This window comes from Bufo bufo, chromosome 1 (assembly GCF_905171765.1).
Source record: "Bufo bufo chromosome 1, aBufBuf1.1, whole genome shotgun sequence".
Taxonomy (NCBI): Eukaryota; Metazoa; Chordata; class Amphibia; order Anura; family Bufonidae; genus Bufo; species Bufo bufo.
In genome coordinates, this window is record NC_053389.1 from 689,069,888 (window position 1) to 689,076,741 (window position 6,854).

A 6,854-nucleotide genomic window follows, 5' to 3' on the forward strand; every position below is an offset into this window, starting at 1 on the left:
TCATTGTGTAAAACTTACATATCGCCGCGTCTGTGACAACCTGCTCTATAAAAATACCACATACTCTAACCTTTCAGATGAATGTTGTAAATAACAAAAAATAAAAACGGTGCCAAAACAGCTTTGTCTTGTTACCTTGCCTCACAAAAAGTGTAATATTGAGCAACCAAAAATCATATGTACCCTAAACTAGTACCAACAAAACTTCCACACTATCCCGTATTTTCTAAAATGGGGTCACTTTTTTGGAGTTTCTACTCTAGGGGTGCATCGGGGAGGCTTCAAATGGGACATGGTGTCAAAAAAAACAGTCCAGCCAAATCTGCCTTCCAAAAAACGTATGGCATTCCTTTCCTTATGCATCCTGCCGTGTGTCCGTACAGCAGTTTACGACCACATATGAGGTGTTTCTGTAAACTACAGAATCAGGGCAATAAATATTGAGTTTTGTTTGGCTGTTAACCCTTGCTTTGTAACTGGAAAAAAAATATTACAATTGAAAATCTGCCAAAAAAGTGAAATTTTGAAATTATAAATCTATTTTCCATTAATTCTTGTGGAACACCTAAAGGGTTAACGACGTTTGTAAAATCAGTTTTTAATACCTTAAGGGGTGTAGTTTCTAGAATGGGGTCATTTTTGGGTGGTTTCTATTATGTAAGCCTCGCAAAGTAAATTCAGACCTGAACTGGTCCCTAAAAATTGGGTTTTTGAAAATTTCTGAAAAATTTCAAGATTTGCTTCTAAACTTCTAAGCCTTTTAACATCCTCAAAAAATTTAATATCATTTCCAATATGATCCAAACATGAAGTAGACATATGGGGAATGTAAAGTAATAACTATTTTTGGAGGTATTACTATGTATTATAGAAGTAGAGAAATTGAAACTTGGAAATTTGCAATTTTTTTATTTTTTGGGGTAAATTTGGTATTTTTTTATAAATAAAAATTATTATTTTTTACTTCATTTTACCAGTGTCATGAAGTACAATATGTGACGAAAAAACATTCTCAGAATGGCCTGGATAATTCAAAGCGTTTTAAAGTTATCACCACTTAAAGTGACACTGGTCAGATTTGCAAAAAATGGCCTGGTCCTTAAGGTGAAATAAGGCGTCCTAAAGGGGTTAAGGGGTTAAGCTGCAAAACGCACACACAAAAGAAAGAAGAGAATTGGACATGGTTCTGACAACTGCTGAACCTGTGCTAGGAAAAAGTCAACATGATCTAGAGCCAAATGATCTAGAGACAATTTATATATTTTTTTTTTATTTGGGCTCTGCTATTTTGATCATGTAAAACAATTACTCTGGTTTCTTTCCATCCTTTATGTAGCACTTCCTGTTGCTGCATTCAACCAAACCCTTGATGCCTTTCTTTCTCTGCTACAGCTCCAGCACCACCCACAACAATGCCCAACAATTTTTTTGCTCCTCGCACCCAGCTTAGATTACACAGACACTCCCTTGTTATTGGAAACAATGATTCGAATGTCAGTGGCTCACCAGCAAGTAATATCACAGAGTAGGTGCTCTCTCCCAGGGGAACACCCCGAGCCCGTAAATATACTGTTACAGAAATCAAATTTAGATGGTTGTAGGGCACTCTAATCCCTGGAGATTATGAGGTAGTATTTTATAATATTAAAATAAGTTTATTCTAAAACCAAATTCAGACATAAAGGTATACTTTTAAAGAAGTAAATAAAAAATAATACTACAGAGAATTACAAATAACAGTGATTCATATAAATATATCAAGTAGAAATATAAAATTATAGATATAAATAGAATTCTGCAGCTCTAAAAGCAGTGACTGTTGTTGTCACTTATACACAAAGATTGCGCACCATCCAATAAGAGTGTACGCTGCTGCTAGCTCTGGTGCAGCTGTAAGTACAGAAAATCCTGTGTGTCTATTAAGTGACACAGAGTGTATCAACCCCTTCAGGACCCTGGGATTTTCCATTTTTGCGTTTTAGTTTTTCACTCCCCGCCTTCCCATTGTCCTAAATATTTTTTTTTCCATTCACATAGCCTTACGAGGGCTTATTTTTTGCGGGATAGGTTGCACTTTCTAATGGCACCATTTACAGTTGCATACCATGTAGTAGGGAGCAGGAAATAAATTCCAAATGGGTAGAATTGGGGAAAAAATGCAATTCTGATAATTTTTTTACACTGTACACTATGCAGTACAATTAACCTGTTATTCTCCAGGTCAGTACCGTTCCAATGATACCAACACAAATAATTTTTCATGCGTTTTAATATTGAAAAAAAATTAACTTCAAATTAATTTCATAACCATATTCCGACCCCTATAACTTTTTTGTAGCTACGTGTACGGGGCTGTGTGAGGGATAATTTTTTGCGGGGCGATCTGTTCTTTTCAGTGATTCCAATTTTAAGTGTGTGCAACGTTTTGATTGGGTAGTTGAAGTGACAAAAAATGGCAAATTGGTTGTTTTTCTTTTTTTCCCACTACGCCATTTGCCGTATGAAATTTATATTGTTATATTTTAATAGTATGGTCATTTTCGCACGTGGCAATGCCCATGATGTGTTGTTTTTTTTATTGGTTAAGTATTTTTATTTTACCTAAAGGGGGGTGATTTGAACTTTTATATTTGTAAAAACTTTTTTTTACTGTTTTTTTTTATTTTTTTAAGTCACCTTGGGTGACAATAACTGGCAATCATTGTATTGCCCATAGTATTCAGTGATGGCTAAATAGCCATTATTGAAGACTTCAATTGCACTATATCAATACAAGGCTGCCACCTGGTGGCCTGTATTGATATACAGTGATGGCCAGTTCGCAGTGTTTGCCAACGAACACATGCGGGCTGCTATCTTGACTCACAAGTCTGGCGATGCACAGGTAAGCCCTTGCCTGTGCCGCGAGCTGGTCTGAAATCAAATGAGGTCACCGGGAGCAGGCAGTTCCGAGAACAGCGGCCGGGGGCCTTCATCGGGCTGTTCTAGGAACTGCCTGCTCCCGGTGACCGCCTTTGTTTCAGACCGGCTCCTGGCACAGGCACAGGTAAGGGCTTACCTGTGCATTGCCGGACATGTGAGTCAAGATGGCAGCCTGCATGTGTTTGTTGGCAAACACTGCGAACTGGCCATCACTGTTGGGGCTTCAGTCAATTAGATCGAGGTAACAGGTCCCCCGATCTCAGCCGGGGAACTCTGTTACGCTGGAAGCGTGCGACTTCTGGTTCTGGTCTGCGCAGATGCAGTGGTCACATTTGACCATGGCATCTGAAAGGTAAGATGTATGCGATAAGCCTTTTGGCTGATCGCATATATGTGCCGCGGGTCTCTGCTATTCAAAATAGCAGAAAACCCGCGGCTAAGGTGACCGCTGCACGTGCAAGCGGGCGCCATGTTTAGAGATCGGACCCATGATGTACAGCTACGTCACAGGTCCTTAAGGGGTTAAGATCCTATAGCTATTTTTGGTAAGAAGCAGTGATTGTACTCCCAGTTATGCAAGGGGTCATGCACCATTCAGTAGGAGTATATGCTATTTTTGACTCCGGTGCAACTATGCAGCTATAAAATCCTGTGTATTTGATGTATGGCACAGTCAATTAATGGTTAATAAGGTGCACAATCTTTTTGTATAAGTGACAACAACAGTCACTGCTTTAACAGCCGCAGAATTCTATTTATATCTATAATTTTATATTTCTACTTGATATATTTTTATGACTCACTGTTATTTGTAATTCCCTGTAGTATTATTTTTTATTTATTTCTTTAAAAGTATACCTTTACGTCTGAATTTGGTTTTAGAATAAACTTATTTTAATAATATAATATACTTCCTTATAATCTCCAGGGATTAGAGTACTCCCCTGTTATTACCCCTGCTGCTGCTTTTTCACGCCCATAGACACAACAACAACACAGGAAATAAGAAATAAATGTAGGTATGACAAGAAAAAGTAGAGACTGTTGGAGAAAACCAAATGCGCTATTTTATGGGGGAAATTCCATGTATATGGCTAGTTAGAATGTACTATTGTAATTAACCAAAAACTGTTGTTCACAAAGCAGATATGATCGTGTACACGGGGCCTTAATCATATCATTTCCCATCCTGTTTGTGAACTCTAAGGCCCCTTTCACACGGGCGAGTATTCCGCGCAGGTGCAATGCGTGATGTGAATGCATTGCACCCGAACTGAATCCGGACCCATTCATTTCTATGGAACTGTGCACATGAGCTATGATTTTCACGCATCACTTATGCGTTGCGTGAAAATCGCAACATGCTCTATATTCAGCATTTTTCACGCAACGCAGGCACCATAGAAGTGAATGGAGCAGCGTGAAAATCGCAAGCATCCGCAAGCAAGTGCGGATGCGGTGCGATTTTCACGCATGGTTGCTAGGTGACGATCGGGCTGGGGACCCGAACTGCATTATTTTCCCTTATAACATGGTTATAAGGGAAAATAATAGCATTCTGAATACAGAATGCAAAGTAAAATAGTGATGGAGGGGTTAAAAATAAAAATAATTAACTCACAGAGTCTACTTGATCGCGTAGTTGCGGATCTCTGTCTTCTTCTGTAATGTCGAGCTGCCGGCTAAGGACCTGTGGTGACATCACATCACATGGTCCAATCACATGGTCCCTCACCATGGTGATGAACCATGTGATTGGACCATGTGATGAGCACAGTGACGTCACCACAGGTCTTTTGCCAGGTCCTGAAGATAGAACAGAGACCGGCAGCTATGGAGCAGGTAAGTTAACTTTTTTTTATATTTTTTAACCCCTCCATCCCTAATTTACTTTGCATTCTGTATTAAGAAAACTATTATTTTCCCTTATAACCATTTTATAAGGGAAAATAATAAAATCTACACAACACCGAACCCAAACCTGAACTTCAGTGATGAAGTCCGGGTTTGGGTCTGGGTACCAAACATGGCGATTTTTCTCACGCGCATGCAAAACGCATTAAAACGCTTTGCACTCGCGCTGAAAAATTGCGCATTTTACCGCAACGCACCCGCATCTTATCGGGCCCTCACACGCCACGCTCGTGTGAAAGAGGCCTAACACTAATCAATAATCACAAAACCCTAAAACTAATTCAATGCATTAGCTAATAGGAAACTCATTTATGTCGACAACAGAAGTCTGTTCCTTTGGTCAGAAAAGGATTAGACATTTTATACTCCACTTGTGATAATTTCTATAGCTATACAGATTCTTCATGTCAATTCATAAATACAATCTCAACTGCAAAACTTTAAATATGGTATAACTTCAGGATCCACATGGCCTCATGCAGCTCTCTTATAAATGTAAGTATCAATATATTATAAACTTCTTACTCTAAGGTCATTTTCACACGGTCAGTATTTGATCAGTATTTTGCATCAGTGTCTGTAAGCGAAAACCGGGAGTGGAACCTACAGATAAAAGTATTATGGAAAGATTTGTGCCAAATACTGGTTGTGTAAAAGTGTTCTTAGCCTTTTTGTTACTATCCAAAGTAAGAAAATGCAACAAAGGATAAAATACTTAATGTAAAAGTGTATTCAGTGTTCATCCTTGGGAGGATATGCTCAGAGACCTAGGGAACGCTTGCCAACACATAAATGGTATGTTATAGAAATGCAAGGCATGCTAATGTTTCACTTCTTGCACCATCAAGTACTTTCAAGCATGACCAGCTGGATCACCAACATGTTAGAGGTTCATGTGATGGGCCAGGACACAATAATGGTTCCAAACGTTTATCAAGAGACAACCTTATTTGGAGCCAACTACAGTACTTGGTACTAGAGTCTATTTCTTATTGGATGATTCATGATTATTAGATCTTATTACTGATAAATCATTCCATTTAATGCAATTAAAGTGGAATTACAGATGTTCTTTATCTTGTGGCTGCAGAGAAACCTAGTCTGACACTGGGGCTTTGGCTAGAATTAATCCTGCTGACACATCAAGATGCATTAATGGAATTTTAATATTTTTCATTAGGTTTGTTAGTCAGTTTTAATGCTGCTTTCTTCTTACTCTGTACTAAAGGACTTGTCTTTTTATTAAGTGCATATGGAAGGCTAAGCTGATATAACAGATACATGTGGAGAGTAAAAACTAATTTCTGGTATATTTATTCAAACATTTTGGCCATTGCCCATTTTAAATAATGCTTGGCGGAGGCTTTAATAGTTATGCAAAGATGTCTTGGCTGTGTATTTAGTCATTAAATATAGAGTAGCCTATGAATTTGGTCTTGGCGCCAACACAATTGACAGGTAAGTAGTGCTTACTCATAAAACATTTATTTGTCAAGAAAAAAGAAGAAGCAAATAAATTTTTGTCAGGATTCTGGAAGAATCGACAATTGCGCTGTTAGTTACGAACTGGGAAATCATTTATCTGTCAAGAAATATAGAGAAGCCAATACATTTTGTCATAATTCTCTGTTAATCGACACACAGACTCTAAGCTAGTATATCACAGCTCATACCGCTTACAGCTCTATTTGTTGTGCATTTAATTAAATGCTAGTTGTGTGTGATCATATTTAGATTTTGTCATCCAGTTTGAGTCACTTTTTAGCATGTGTGAAACAAATTGGATTTTATGCTTCCTGGATGGTTCTTGGAAGGCTGTAAAATACATATTTGTTGGGTTGGGTATTGATATAGACATATATTGTCTAGATTATTTGTTCTTAATTCAATGGTATGGGCTTGGATTCTGCATTGATTGTCTTCCTTTGAATCCTGCACTGCTGACACAACAAGCCAGATTTATTCAAGCAAAAAACAGTAATATAGGCAAGGTCCAGAATAATTAGTTTAGTCTGCAT